This window comes from Hemibagrus wyckioides, unplaced genomic scaffold (genome assembly GCF_019097595.1).
Source record: "Hemibagrus wyckioides isolate EC202008001 unplaced genomic scaffold, SWU_Hwy_1.0 Contig8, whole genome shotgun sequence".
Lineage (NCBI taxonomy): Eukaryota > Metazoa > Chordata > Actinopteri > Siluriformes > Bagridae > Hemibagrus > Hemibagrus wyckioides.
The window spans coordinates 175,720-189,693 of record NW_026690810.1 but is presented as its reverse complement, the minus strand read 5'-3'; the positions used below and the strand labels follow the sequence as shown (position 1 = coordinate 189,693).

Sequence of the window (13,974 nt, the reverse complement as noted above, 5' to 3'; positions counted from 1 at the left end):
TTTTGTTAGTTGCAGTGACTAATTGTGTTCACTTCAAATTGTTCTCTTAAGGCTGAATATGGGAAGGTTACAGAGCTCCTTTCCTGTAACCGCGTGGAAACCATCATGGAGCCACTTGAGGATTATGTGGTAAATTTATTGCAATGTCATGAAGTCTTTATTGTAGATAGTAACACTTGGAATTTTGTACACATATGGGTCTGCAGTGTTTTTATATATATTTTTAATTTAACAGCAAACCTTTAAAAAGGTGTCCTGCACGTTCCTGCATGTGGCTAAAGATGGTCAGGTGAACACCTCCACCTGGGAGCAGGAGCAGGTTGACTCTCCCCACAGTGATTCAGAGGACCAGTACGACTCTGAGGTAATTCTGTGTTTCAGACCTGATGTGTATCTACAGATGCTGCTATTCCCCTGAATGGGAGGCTGTAACATTTACTGTGTGAGTTTTAATGATTTATTGCTAATGTGTCTTGCAGGAGAGTGAGGAGAGCCTTAGGCAAGAGGAGATGGAGGTGCCCTTTACTTGGTACGCTTCTCTTCACAGTTTAATGGTATAAAGGAGTAATGTATGTTTAATACACTAAGCATGTAAATCTTTTGTTTCTTAGGGACCATCTTACAGAGAGAGGGGTAACTGATATCGGCCTGAAGCTGCATGCTCTCCGTGAGGCGTTCGCTGTGAGTAAAACCTTTGTTTAGCTGCTGTTTTTGCTCAGGGGAAGTTCACTCTGCTTTAACTTATATTATGTGCTGTCTTATATTCAGATTCATGAGTAATATGAGTAATTAAGGAATAATAATTAAAATAACAAGCATCAAAAGCTAATTTTATAACAATCACAGCCTGCTAAAAAAAGGACATTCTTAGGATAAATATTAAAATAAAATGTACATAATGAAGAGGGCTCTGGGATATGCAGTAGTTGGATATTTGGCCCATGTCATACATCATCTGTGTATCTTTAGTAAAGTACTGGACATGCTGAGGCTTACATACTGCTTCATTTTAGGGTTTAAAATGAGTTTCCACGTTAAAAAAACTGAAGCCAAAGTGATTATTTTGTTTGTTTGCTTTAACAGGATGCAGGTCGTGTACAGCTGGCCTACGAGGCTCTGATTCGTTTCCTGAAGACTCCTTCTTATCAGGACTGGATTGCAGCAGAGCTCTCCGGGTCCTATGTAAGCTTATAAATGCTTGTGTAACATGACAAATGTTTAAATCTAAAAGATTTTGATGTGATAGAAAACAGGACTCCATTATGTAAAGCTAATTTCTTCTTGTAACTTTTCTCTTCTGTGCAGGTCTACCACTACAACTTTCTGGACATCTTTTTCGAGCTGCTTCTATTCGGCTATTTTACAAACAGCTCAATACCTGAGACAGTAAGAGTCTTATCAGGAGATTTAAAAGCCATGCTTGAATGTAGTTTCAGAACATGGTTTATTTCGTCTCATTTTATTTTTCCATGTTGTTAACCCTGATATGACATGATATTAATGGAGCTTGTCGTCTTTCTTTCCTAAAGCTTAATGGAGGATTCTTGGAGCGCCTGTTTGTGCTCATCAGCATGTGGGAGGTAGACGTGTGGAAGCCTGCAGAAAGGACCTACTTTAAAGTGTTTATTGTAAGTGTCTAATATCTTCTGATGCAGTGATCCACAAATTCTCAGTATTGTATCCTAAACTCAGTGACACTATGTTGGATTGTGACAGTGATGATGTAATTTGTCTATAGGATCAGCTTACAGATCTCGCTGAAGTGCTGTTTACTCAGCCCCCGGAGTTCTACCAAGACCCAGCAGCCTTAGCCAGCAAACTGAGACCTTTCCTCAGACAGCGTGTCCAGAAGATGATGGACATTTTGTGAAAGCTCTGAGCAATGTCCTTCCTTCTACCAACACCACAGAGGGTGGTGGTTGCATTGATTTTGCAGAATTTGCAACGACCACACTTCACAGGCCAGTGTGCAACCTGGTCCACATGAACATCATCTGGAACTCCAACATGAACTTTCTTGGGAGGTGGTGGTGGAGTTGTGGTGTTGAGTGATAGGCGGCCCCTTTGGGAATGCAGGAGAATAAGGCTAGTTGCACCCTCAGCCTGGAAGCTCCTTTGTTTCATTGGCTTGTGGACACCAAGTAGTTTACAGTCACGGCGGGAGATCAGCCATGCATTGACATAGGCAAGCATTATGGTTTGCCAGAACAGGTAGAGGAACCACCTCCGTGACCTCATGTGGTCCTTATACCTTGCAATGCATGCATCTTAGAGGTCAACAAATGTTGTTGTGGGAACACAAAATCACATGACCTATCACATGACCTACCAGGATGTTCAGTAGGTGTTATTTTAGGACTTCATGAGTTAAAATCAAGGATAAAGCTATAAAAGGAACTTCCCAGGACTTTTAAAGGGCTTGTGACACCTTTGTCACCGTGGGTTGTAAAGGGGAACATTCTGGATTATGGCATGAGATATACCAGACTGACCACTTTAAAAAACAGAAATGGCACAGGATGGTTTTGTTGGTGTAATTAGTGCCAGATATAAAGAGTTAAACAGCATTAAAACAAGATGCAATGGTACATGAACCTGAATGACCTTATAAATCAGCTTTCATCCTCTGGAAAAAAATCATATCAATCTCTACATATCTGTTGACTCTTAAACTCTTCCAGTAATCAGTTCTGCTGTGTACTGCATCTGCTATATATGGTTGAAGTGACAATAAACCTTCTTTGACTTTGACTTTGACTTGAAGTGGATTTTTAATTGAAATATACACACCTGATCCTGGTAGTCAGCAGCAGGTAGGGCAATGATAGTTGGAAATCAAGAAGGGCAGTGGTCTTTGAGGACCAGGATTGAGAACCCCCTGTCTCAGCACCTGGACCTTAATTTATAGCTAAAACCAACATTATAAACCAAAATAGAGCACAACCTGAGAAAGTGCAGTATAAAACCAACAACTGCCAAGAGCTAGCTCATTATAATCGTCTACCATCAATGGCATCTGTATAGCTTTTAGACATGCAAGATCACCTTGAGATCACATTTCTTGGAGGATATTTTTGGTCCACTTCCTCATGCTGGCAGTTGGACCTTACTTCTCATCGCACAGCAAAATATTGCAAATACCAACATTACACATAAACACATGTTGAACCACTTCTAACGTCCATGTTTCTAGCAAATTCGAGAAAGGAAAGCAGGTCAGAAAGGTCAGTCGGGACTAATCATATTTTCAGCAATCCTTACACATAGACTAAAATGAAGAATGGATTGTCTCGATTGTTGTTAAAAAATGATTAAAAGCACATCAGACAGACACACTGCTCCACTGAATGACATTTATTTATTGAAAAATGCTCATAATTGCTATAACTTTCTATAGCGCTCTTTTGCACTTGCTTACTTCAGTTATGGTGATTCTGAGTATTTGGGGCAATGTTTTTTTTAAAAATTGCTCCACTAAACATTTTGGGATTAGGAAACACATTACCCGTGTGGCTGTTATGTTTATATTGATTTTTGGACAACAATGGAGGTCTAAGGCACAGACAACTAAGCTAATACCGGCTGCAGACTGTCAGATATTCCTTGTGAGTAGAGGCGATTTATTGTTGGTGTTATGCCGGGTTCACACTGCACGATTTTCACAGTCATCGGATCACTGTTGCTTTCACACTGCACAACTATCTAGTGTAGCATTCAATCTGATTCAATCAAAATGTCAGAGTTCTCGTGTGAGACTGGAAATGGAACCCCTATGGAGTCAATTCAATGCCACATATATTCGCAAAAGAATTCATGTGTTGCAAAAGAAAATAAAGTATTGCAAATGCAAAAATGAAATTTGCGAGAAAATGATAAGTTTTGGAAAACAAAAAAGAAAGAGTTGCAAAATATAAATGACTTAAATGTATTTGTGACGCTGCTTTTATTTTGCGTTTCAGTGAAATGTAAGTTTGCGCTTCACTTTTCTTTGTGTTTGACTTTCTGGCACTGTTTTGATGTGGGGGTGGAGTCAAGGTATTGGGGTGTGGTAAGCAGGCCTGGGCAGGCCTCCTTCGAAGCTACGTCATCAGCTGAAGACTCAAATCACAAAAGATGAAGTTAACAGAACAGAGGTCTACGTTTGGATTTATTGTTTCCTTTTATATCACTTACGTTAAAATGAGTATTGTTTGGTTAATGTCCACAGATTTTATTTACCACCGCGGTGAAGTTAGTTTGATACTCGGACATTAGACAGACATTCGGAAGCTGTATTTTAGGGACCGTCGACAAATTTCTGTACGACTGAATCTCCAAAATGTTGACAAGACTAAGTTTTATATAACATCTGAACTTTTATAACATGAAAGTAAGGTTAATAAAATAATTTAGAGAACAAAATTTTCAGTTTTACTCAAATTAGGGTGATGCAAAAATGAGTACACCCCACTGAAAATCTCTGGAGCAAAGCTAAATTTTAGACTACAAATGTCTAATATTTTTTGTTATATTTTTGTATATTTTTTGTTATATTTTTGTACCCTTAAATTGGGGTATTTTAGTATTTTTTGTTATATTCCTTCTTATTTTATTTATTACCTGTGCTTGTAGATACTGCTGGTGCCAGATTCCACAGCATACTTCAAAGCTCTTGTAGACTCCAAGCTTTGAAAGGTCTGAGCTGTTTTTGTATCGATAGGGCCTTACACAGTATTAGGCAAGTGGTTTTAATGTTATGGCTGATCGGTGTACATCATATCATCTGAGACAGTTATTTGTCATCATGCCCAAACTTAGCAATACATTAAACACCACAAATTGGATGGCAAAATAGACACATCCAATATGCGACCCTATGTCAATGCTTGTATGCGTTATTCTAAGATGCGGTCCTTTATGCAGAATAACGTGTGAGGTCCTTTGTGACTTCTCATTTGCTTTGGGTACGATCAGTCTTGAAGTGAGTTGGCACCATTCTCCAGTCCCTCATCTGGCCAAAAGTGTTACCTTTTGTTAAGGGAATGCAGCTGATGTCTTGCCCAAACTGGAGTATAAGAAAATAAATATAAAGTATATTAGAGCTTCCAGATACAGTGAAATGGCAATAAGTACACAAAGATTCTGCAAAAAATGTGAAAATTTACAATCTATATAATGTTTAATTTATATCTTATATCTATTATATCTTGTGTTTAATACTCAAAATGTGAATAACCTGCAGGATGCTGCGCTACTCCCAAAAGATGACTGGAAATTGTGGATAGTTTCCTGCAGTATCTGTCTTTCTCTTCCCTGAAATTCATATGATATTATAACAAAACCGTCTATAAACATGGGACCAGATTAGACAACGCTGACTAGCAGTTTTTAAAAAACACACCTTTCCAGCATTAAGTTCAGAAATGGCTGCCAGAATCTGTTGTCTGGGCCCGTCTGTTTTAATCCCCAGCTCCTGCAGATCTCCATCAGTCAGAGTCAAAAAGGCCTCCATGTCTACCTGTAAATAAAACAATACAGGTAATTTACAGAGAGGAAAAAATCACATATGATTTGTGCACAATTTACTGAGTACAGCTTTAAGTCTCCTTTGACAAGACTCTACAGGCTACAGGTGTAACTGCCATCTTCATGTTGCTTCACTGAAGTCCTATGTGGTCTGGGATTTGGTTGGGCCATTTAAGGACATTTAGAAAGTTGTTCCAAAGCCACTCCAGGGTTGTCTTGGATATATTCATGTTGTCGTGCTGAAAGGTTAAACCTTGTCTTAAAATCTGAGGCTGTGTCCACTGTGGAGCAAGTTTTCTTTAAGAACCTCTCTGTTTTTCGGCTGCATTCACCCTTCCCTTAATTCTGACCCGTCTTTCCCCTCCTGCCACTGAGAAGTACTCCTGCCAACACCATGCTTCACAATAACAGTGGTATGGCCCAAATATTGAGCAGTGCTTATATTCAGCAGCAGTTTTCATTTAGCTATTCCAACATAATGCTCTTACTAATGGAGAACTTCTGAGATGGCTGTACTTCCAGCAAGTTCTCCCTTTTCTGCAGAGGACTTCTAAAGCTGTTAAAGTTGTCAGTGGGCTTTTGTTTTCTCTCTGATCAAAGCCATTCTAACCTGGTTACTGAGTTTGGCTGGATATCCTGTTGATTCCAAACATTTTTCCACAATGATAGAACCCACTGTGCTCCTTGGAACATTCAACACCTTAGATATGGTTTATACCTTTACCCTGCTCTATGTCTTGACACAATTTGCTCAGGGTGGCCTATGTATTTTGTAGATAGATGTGTTCATTTCTGAATACCCTGTCTACGTTCATGGTCCACAACCATGTTGGCTTTTGTATGTTAGAGACTGGTAAACTGCAATAGTGTGAATGAGAGTACATTCCTACACACCATAAAGTCTGATCATCTTCATTTGCACTGACCTTCATCAGTGATGCTGCCACTGCTGGAGCCACCACTACTTTTAGAACATGGTTGGGAAGAAGCAGAAGACAGGGTTTCACCAATTAGAGGCTTAGGAGTTGGGGATGGCGATGGAGTCAGGGTAGGGGATGTACTCTTAGATGTGGAGGAATTCCCAGACTGAGGTCTCTTTTTCAGATCAACCTTCTGTGGAGATTGTAGGCTAGTGTTAGGTTAGATTGATGGAAATGAACAATACTCATAAAACACACTGACTTGGTACAGTTAATATATAGTAGTTTCTATCAGAGATACACACTCGCTCACTTATTAAGACTATTTGTACTGTCCCCTCTGAAAATACTCAAATGTTTTTTTTATACTTTGAAGACAATTTGGCTTTAAGTTCCAAAAAAGTATATAAGGCTAAAGACCAGAATTCTCACATTTCATTTCCAGATATTTACATCTAGATGTGTAAACAACAACCGTTAAAGATAAATACAAACCTACTAAAATAAAGGTTAAACAAAGTTATTAAAATAAAAAGGTAAATCCCACACTGAAAAAAACATGAAAAAAAAAAAAAAAACTGACGCAGTAATTTGTTTGTAATCCACTTCTGTGCCACACTGTAATTATGCGAATACATTTGACTTGAATGACACGTCATTAGCGCGCACGATCCATTGATTGCCATGGGCGGGCCATTGTTGCGATTAGCGGAGAACGATAAAATTGTGAGAGATTCGATTGGCTCGCTATGGGCGATTGTCTGTCCATCTTTTCAGCGCAGGGATTGGAGAAGAAAGATGTAACGGGCCGATGTGATTGGGCGAGAAAGATTTCCCGGGTGAGCTGTGATTGGCCGGCTGACCCAGACTATCGTTCTTCAGGTAGCACCACTGGCCCATGGGAGCCTTAGGGGGAGCCTACAAATAAATAAGTGATGACAAATCAGTTATGTAACGTTTTGCGCAGTGAATCGAAATGAACACAACACCAACATGCTGCTGGCTGCAATCGGGGATCGTTTTTGGTTTCTGTTGAGGAAGCGTTCCCGGCTGTTATTAACTGAGCGATTTGGTGAACTCCTTGCCAGCTCTGCGGGCAATCCAATAAAGTCACGTTCCCATACCGGGAGTTGAACCCCGGCCACCTGGGTGAAAACCAGGAATCCTGACCGCTAGACCATATGGGAGGGCAATTCGACAGCTGGAGTTTGGGGCACACCTCTGGGCTCTTAAAAGGCAGCCGAGCCAGCCAGGAGTCGAACCTAGAATCTTCTGATCCGTAGTCAGACGCGTTATCCATTGCGCCACTGGCCCACGTGTGCCTTAATGGGAGCGGGGTCCTACCTGCTTATGCTTTTCAAGTGAAAAACGGCCAGAGGTCAAAAGCCATGCCTAGCGTTCAACAGTGATATGGAAAAGCCAATGCCGTGACCCGGATTCGAACCAGGGTTGCTGCAGCCACAACGCAGAGTACTAACCACTATACGATCACGGCACCCCAGGCACCTGGGCCGGCCGGTAAAAGGAGCTGCTACATGTTGTGATATGCATTCTGGCGCCCCTCTGGCCTGCAGTGGCTTTTGATTTAGACATGATTGGAATAGTTGTAGTCTTTTTTGACACTATATCGAGAGACGATCTGATTCATACCCAAATGATACCTTTTGTGCTTTTTAAATAAAAAAACAAACAAACAAATAAATGAAAAAATCCTGCAACCCGGATACACTACATGATTAGTTCTACTGACACTGGGACTGACACTCACAGACACCGAGAGAGAAAATAAGCCAAAAGAGAGTTCACCTCAGTTCATCAAGAAGCTTAAGAACGATTTAAGTTGAAGAGTTCAATGGTATTGTAGCTTTGGTTATATAGAGAAATATATAACTTTAAATATATAACTTTAAATATATAACTTAAATATATAACTTTCTGTTATATACAGAAACACAGATGAGGCTTTGCACCCACACATAAACCTGATTAACATGTTTTAATGGTTTTCTTTTGTTTTATTTAAATTGTTGTTTTTAACTTATATAATAGTAAATACACTAGCTGTTCACTTTTGTATCTGTAAAAAGCTATAAGCTACTCCGAGAGACTTACATATTGGATCCAATTCCACAAAACCCTCCAGCAGAGTTCTGCTCATGAATGATGTACTGGGGGTTTCCAAAAAGCCAAGCTGTTGAACAAAATTGAGATAAGTGATTAAAAACCATGAACATTTTAATGCACATAAAACATTTGCACCTCAGTTCTGTTTAGGGTGTTAGTAGAATGCAAAAGTAATTTCCTACTGTATCTTACCTGCCCCACCAAGGACTGCATAGCCAGTCACAGCCGCAATGAATATAATGCAGCACAAGACATCAGTAAATGCCCTAAAAGAAAAAAAAGAATAAATTACATTTCCTGAAGAAAATGTGAGTGGTGCTTGCCCTGGCAAAACTCGTCCCCAAGCAGACAGACAGCATCCCAATACTTTTGGAGGTGGGTGGTCAGATAGGGCACCAAAAATGTTGTATACGAGGGGGTAGATAGGGTGCCTATACTTTTGGAGGCATGTGTACAGAGAGGGTGCCAATATTTTTGAAGGCAAATGGATAAGCGCAAGTGATGTCTTCAAAATGCGCATCATGGAGTTCTGCTACACCGATCAGCCATAACATTATGACCACCTGCCTAATATAGTCCCCCTTTTGCTATCACAGAGTGGCAGTTTAAAATAAAATATTATTATTTACTTGAAAGACTACAAACACATAAAATGACCTTCTCACTAACAATGAATGTTGAATTGAATGTTGGAAGTAATTCAGTAAAATAAAGAAAATGACAAAAATAAAATGTCTGTCCTTTGCAAATTTGTTGAGATACCGAGCCTGTAGAAAAGTCTGATTATAGACTGAAATTCTAACACCATTTTACATGGAGTAGTGGATTCATCTCCATGGAATAGTAATGACAAATGCAGAAAATCCATCATCATAATAAAATATCATCACGTCACGTCACAACACCAGGATACACGCCATGCACTTCCCTTCATTGCACTGAATGTTTTGATATGTCACATGTGTATGTTGCAGAAATTTTGTGATTCTGCATAATTTTGTGGTTGGCACGCACGTGACATCACGTGTTGTCATCAGTGTACATGTAACCTTGTTCACCTTATTGTGCTGAGCGTTTGGAAATATCACATGTCTATATTGCAGATAGATGTTAGTGTGTAGAGATAGATAGATAGATAGATAGATAGATAGATAGATAGATAGATAGATAGATAGATAGATAGATAGATAGATAGATAGATAGATAGATAGATAGATAGATAGAGGTAAGGTGAGTGTATACACTGGGTACATGTCACATGCCTTACTGTTAGAAGTGTTAGAACAGCAGAGCTGTTAGTGTCAGTCTGATTGGTCAAACTGTACAGATGATTAAAGTGATTTCTATTGTTTTAACTTAACATTTCTACACAGGTCTAATAGATCCTGTGTCTCACTCCAAACAACTGGACTGATGGATTTCATTTTCTTTCATTTCATTAAACAGGCAGGGGCCTTTCTGTGTGGCGTTTGCATGTTTACTCAGGGTTCTCCAGTTTCCTCCCACAGTCCAAAAACATGGTTGTTTGGTAATTCTAAATTGCCTGTGTGTGTGTGGTTGTCTGTCTATATGTGATGGACTGGTGACATGTCCAGGGTGTACCCCTGCCTTTTGCCCAATGTGTGCTGGGATAGGCTCCAGCAGATCCCTGTGACCCTAATTAGTTCCTAATAATTAAAGTACTAACAAGGCATATACAAAATACGGAAAAAAGTATTTTTGTCCAGATTTTGAGACAACTGACCATCACATCCACATCCGTTTGATGAACATCCTATTACAGATTTAGTCTCACTCTGACTCCTATGATTGGATGACACAGATAATCTTTTAGCCCTCTGAGCATTTCATTGCAGTTAAAATTCAGATTTTTTTTTTATTGCTCTGTAAATTTAACATTCTGTTTGGGATAGATAGATAGATAGATAGATAGATAGATAGATAGATAGATAGATAGATAGATAGATAGATAGATAGATAGATAGATAGATAGATAGATAGATAGATAATTATTATTATAACTGGAATATATCCAAATTTTGCCTGTTACACACATATATATATATATACACACACACACACGTACATACACAATCAGCCATAACATTATGACCACCTGCCTAATATAGTCCCCCTTTTGCTATCACAGAGTGGCAGTTTAAAATAAAATATTATTATTATTTACTTGAAAGCCTACAAACTCACATAAAATGACCTTCTCACTAACAAACATAAAAAAATCGGTTTTGAAAGTTGGAAGTAATTCAGTAAAATAAAGAAAATGAGAAAAATAAAATGTCTGTCCCTTGCAAATTTGTTGAGAGACCAGGCCTGTAGAAAGGCTGACCATGTAAGTCCAAAACGATTTCCCATTGAAGACTTAAGGTCATTAACTTCACTGGAAAGTGACTGAAACTAGAATAAAAGTTTTAGGTAACAATTTTATCACGTACTTGAAATGGGTGGAGTGGACGTGAAGGACACTGTCTGGCAAATTGAGGTTATTGTTATTGAAGGAGGGTGTACTTTCTTTCCCCTCCATGTTTGTATATATAAATATTGTTTTGTGTAAGTACATTAAGGCAGGTTTATAACACATCCAGGTGTGTTGGTGTAGAGGTGTGGTTTCCCAGCTGGTTGTGAGCAGTGCAGTAGTACAGTCCACTGTGCTGGGAGCTGATGTAGCTGATGCTGTAATTCTGGCCTCAGCAGTGTGTCTGCAGCTGGACTCTGCTTAAACCAGGAGTAGGTGAGAACAGGAGGGTTTGTGTGGTGAAATGGAGTTCACTGTATATATATATATATATATGTATACACACACCGATCAGCCATAACATTATGACCACCTGCCTAATATTGTGTTGGTCCCCCTTTTGCTGCCAAAACAGCCCTGACCCATCAAGGCATGGACTCCACTAAATCCCTGAAGGTGTGCTGTGGTATCTGGCACCAAGATGTTAGCAGCAGTTCCTTTAAGTCCTGTAAGCTCCATGGATCAGACTTGTTTGTCCAGCACATCCCACAGATGCTCGAGTGGATTGAGATCTGGGGAATTTGGAGGTCAAGTCAACATCTCAAACTGGTTGTTGTGGTCATCAAACCATTCCTGAACCATTATTGCTTTGTGTCACAGTGCATTATCCTGCTGAAAGAGGCCACAGACATCAGGAAATACTGTTACCATGAAAGAGTGTACATGGTCTGCAACAATGCTTAGGTAGGTGGTACGTTTCAAAGTAACATCCACATGGATGGCAGGACCCAAGGTTTACCAGCAGTACACTGCCCAAAGCATGACACTGCCTTCTCCGGCTTGCCTTCTTCCCATAGTGCATCCTGGTTCCATGTATTCCTCAGGTAAGCAACACACACACACACACACACACACACACCCAGCCATCCACATGATGTAAAAGAAAACGTGATTCATCAGATCAGGCCAACTTCTTCCATTGCTCCCTGGTCCAGTTCTGATGCCCACGTGCTCATTGTTGGCGCTTTTGGCAGTGCACAGAGGTCAGCAAGGACAAAATGTTCACTAACAGGTGCCATGATGAGGAGATAATCAGTCTTATTCACGTCACCTGTCAGTGTTCATAATGTTATGGCTGACTGGTGTATATAAAACTCTTTACTTTGTATGAATCTTCCTTCCATCCATTTTCTGAACTGTTTATCCTACACAGGGTCAATGGGAACCTGATCCTATCCAAGGGGACCAGGGGACACCCTAAACAGGGTGCCAACCCAACACAGGGAACAGTCACACACACACACACACATTCACACACTTTGGACAATTTATAGATGCCAATCAACCTACCACACATCACTGGACTGTGAGAGATAATCAGAATACTAAGAGGAAAACTCCACACACATGAACACTAAAAAAATGTAGATAAGTTTAAATATCTAATAAAAGCTTAAATATCTAATAAAAGTTAAAATATCTAATAGCAAATAATAGATTTGTGTCCTGATCACTCTTTAAGACAAATGGGATAGAGAAGTGTTCAACATTCACACCCCTTGTGTTAAAGGGGTGTGAATGTTGCTCAGACTCTCTCTATGGTCTTCATCATCTCCTGTACACGCTGCTTCACGATGCTCAGCACTGCAGAGGCTAAAGCTGCTGGATCTCTGTAAAGCTCCAGAGGCTGATAGAAAAGGTCCTCAAGCAGCACTGTCAGCATATTCTGTACAAACACAAACACACACACATTTCCAGCATGATACTGAAGAGATTGATCAGAGAATTTAAAGCAGGTTCTTTAGAACGTGTCTCATGGCATTAGAAAAAGTTCCTCCCTTACAGAAAGCCTTAAAAAGAGTCGCTCTGCCTCAGGCTCCCTGATGTCCACGTCCCACTGGCTGATGGCTAGAAACAGAGGCTGCAAAAATCCATGTACAACTTGATACACACTTAGATCTCATTGACCTGAACAACTTTCACACTGCATGTCATTAAGTCTAATCCACAGGAAGTCAGTTATTCTGAGTTGTTTGCAAAACGCACCCAATGGAATTTGATATCCTCCTCCTAGAGAATTGATACAACCGCCACCAAACCCAGGCTAATATGATCTCAAGACATTGATACAACCGCCACCAAACCCAGGCTAATATGATCTCAAGACATTGTTACAACCGCCACCAAACCCAGGCTAATATGATCTCAAGACATTGATACAACCGCCACCAAACCCAGGCTAATATGATCTCAAGACATTAATACAACCGCCACCAAACCCAGGCTAATATGATCTCAAGACATTGATACAACCGCCACCAAACCCAGGCTAATATGATGTCAAGACATTGATACAACCGCCACCAAACCCAGGCTAATATGATCTCAAGACATTGATACAACCGCCACCAAACCCAGGCTAATATGATCTCAAGACATTGATACAACCGCCACCAAACCCAGGCTAATATGATCTCAAGACATTGATACAACCGCCACCAAACCCAGGCTAATATGATCTCAAGACATTGATACAACCGCCACCAAACCCAGGCTAATATGATCTCAAGACATTGATAATGCAAAGTTGATGAGTGATTTTTGATCTCAAACGGTTCAGCCGTGAGAAGCCCTTAAACTTATGGCAAATAAAACGAAACAGGAAGTGGCTAATAACTTCTGTGTACATTATGTGATCTACATGAAACCTTAGGATTATGTTAAGCATAGAAAGCTGATCACAGAGATATGACAACTGTGAGTCTCGGTCATAGCGCCACCAACTGGCAGCAGGAAGTGTGTCACTTTTTGAAATCTCTAATATTTTGTCCCTTACTTTCACCTGATTTGGTTCAAAATCAGTCAGAATAATGACAAGACATGGCTGATGTGAAACTGTGAAGGAATTTTTGATACCTTGAATCGTGTTACTATGGCTTCATGTTCACAATT

General features: G+C 39.9%; 3 non-coding genes across 3 annotated transcripts; all 3 read right to left on the bottom strand.

Moving 5' to 3' along the window:
* Window positions 1-7,540: 7,540 nt before the first annotated feature.
* Window positions 7,541-7,612, bottom strand: trnae-uuc (transfer RNA glutamic acid (anticodon UUC)). The gene has a single exon. It is a non-coding gene; the product is annotated as a tRNA-Glu (tRNA).
* A 54-nt stretch (window positions 7,613-7,666) lies between these two features.
* trnar-acg (transfer RNA arginine (anticodon ACG)) lies at window positions 7,667-7,739 on the bottom strand. The gene has a single exon. It is a non-coding gene; the product is annotated as a tRNA-Arg (tRNA).
* A 109-nt stretch (window positions 7,740-7,848) lies between these two features.
* trnah-gug (transfer RNA histidin (anticodon GUG)) lies at window positions 7,849-7,920 on the bottom strand. The gene has a single exon. It is a non-coding gene; the product is annotated as a tRNA-His (tRNA).
* Window positions 7,921-13,974: the final 6,054 nt, after the last annotated feature.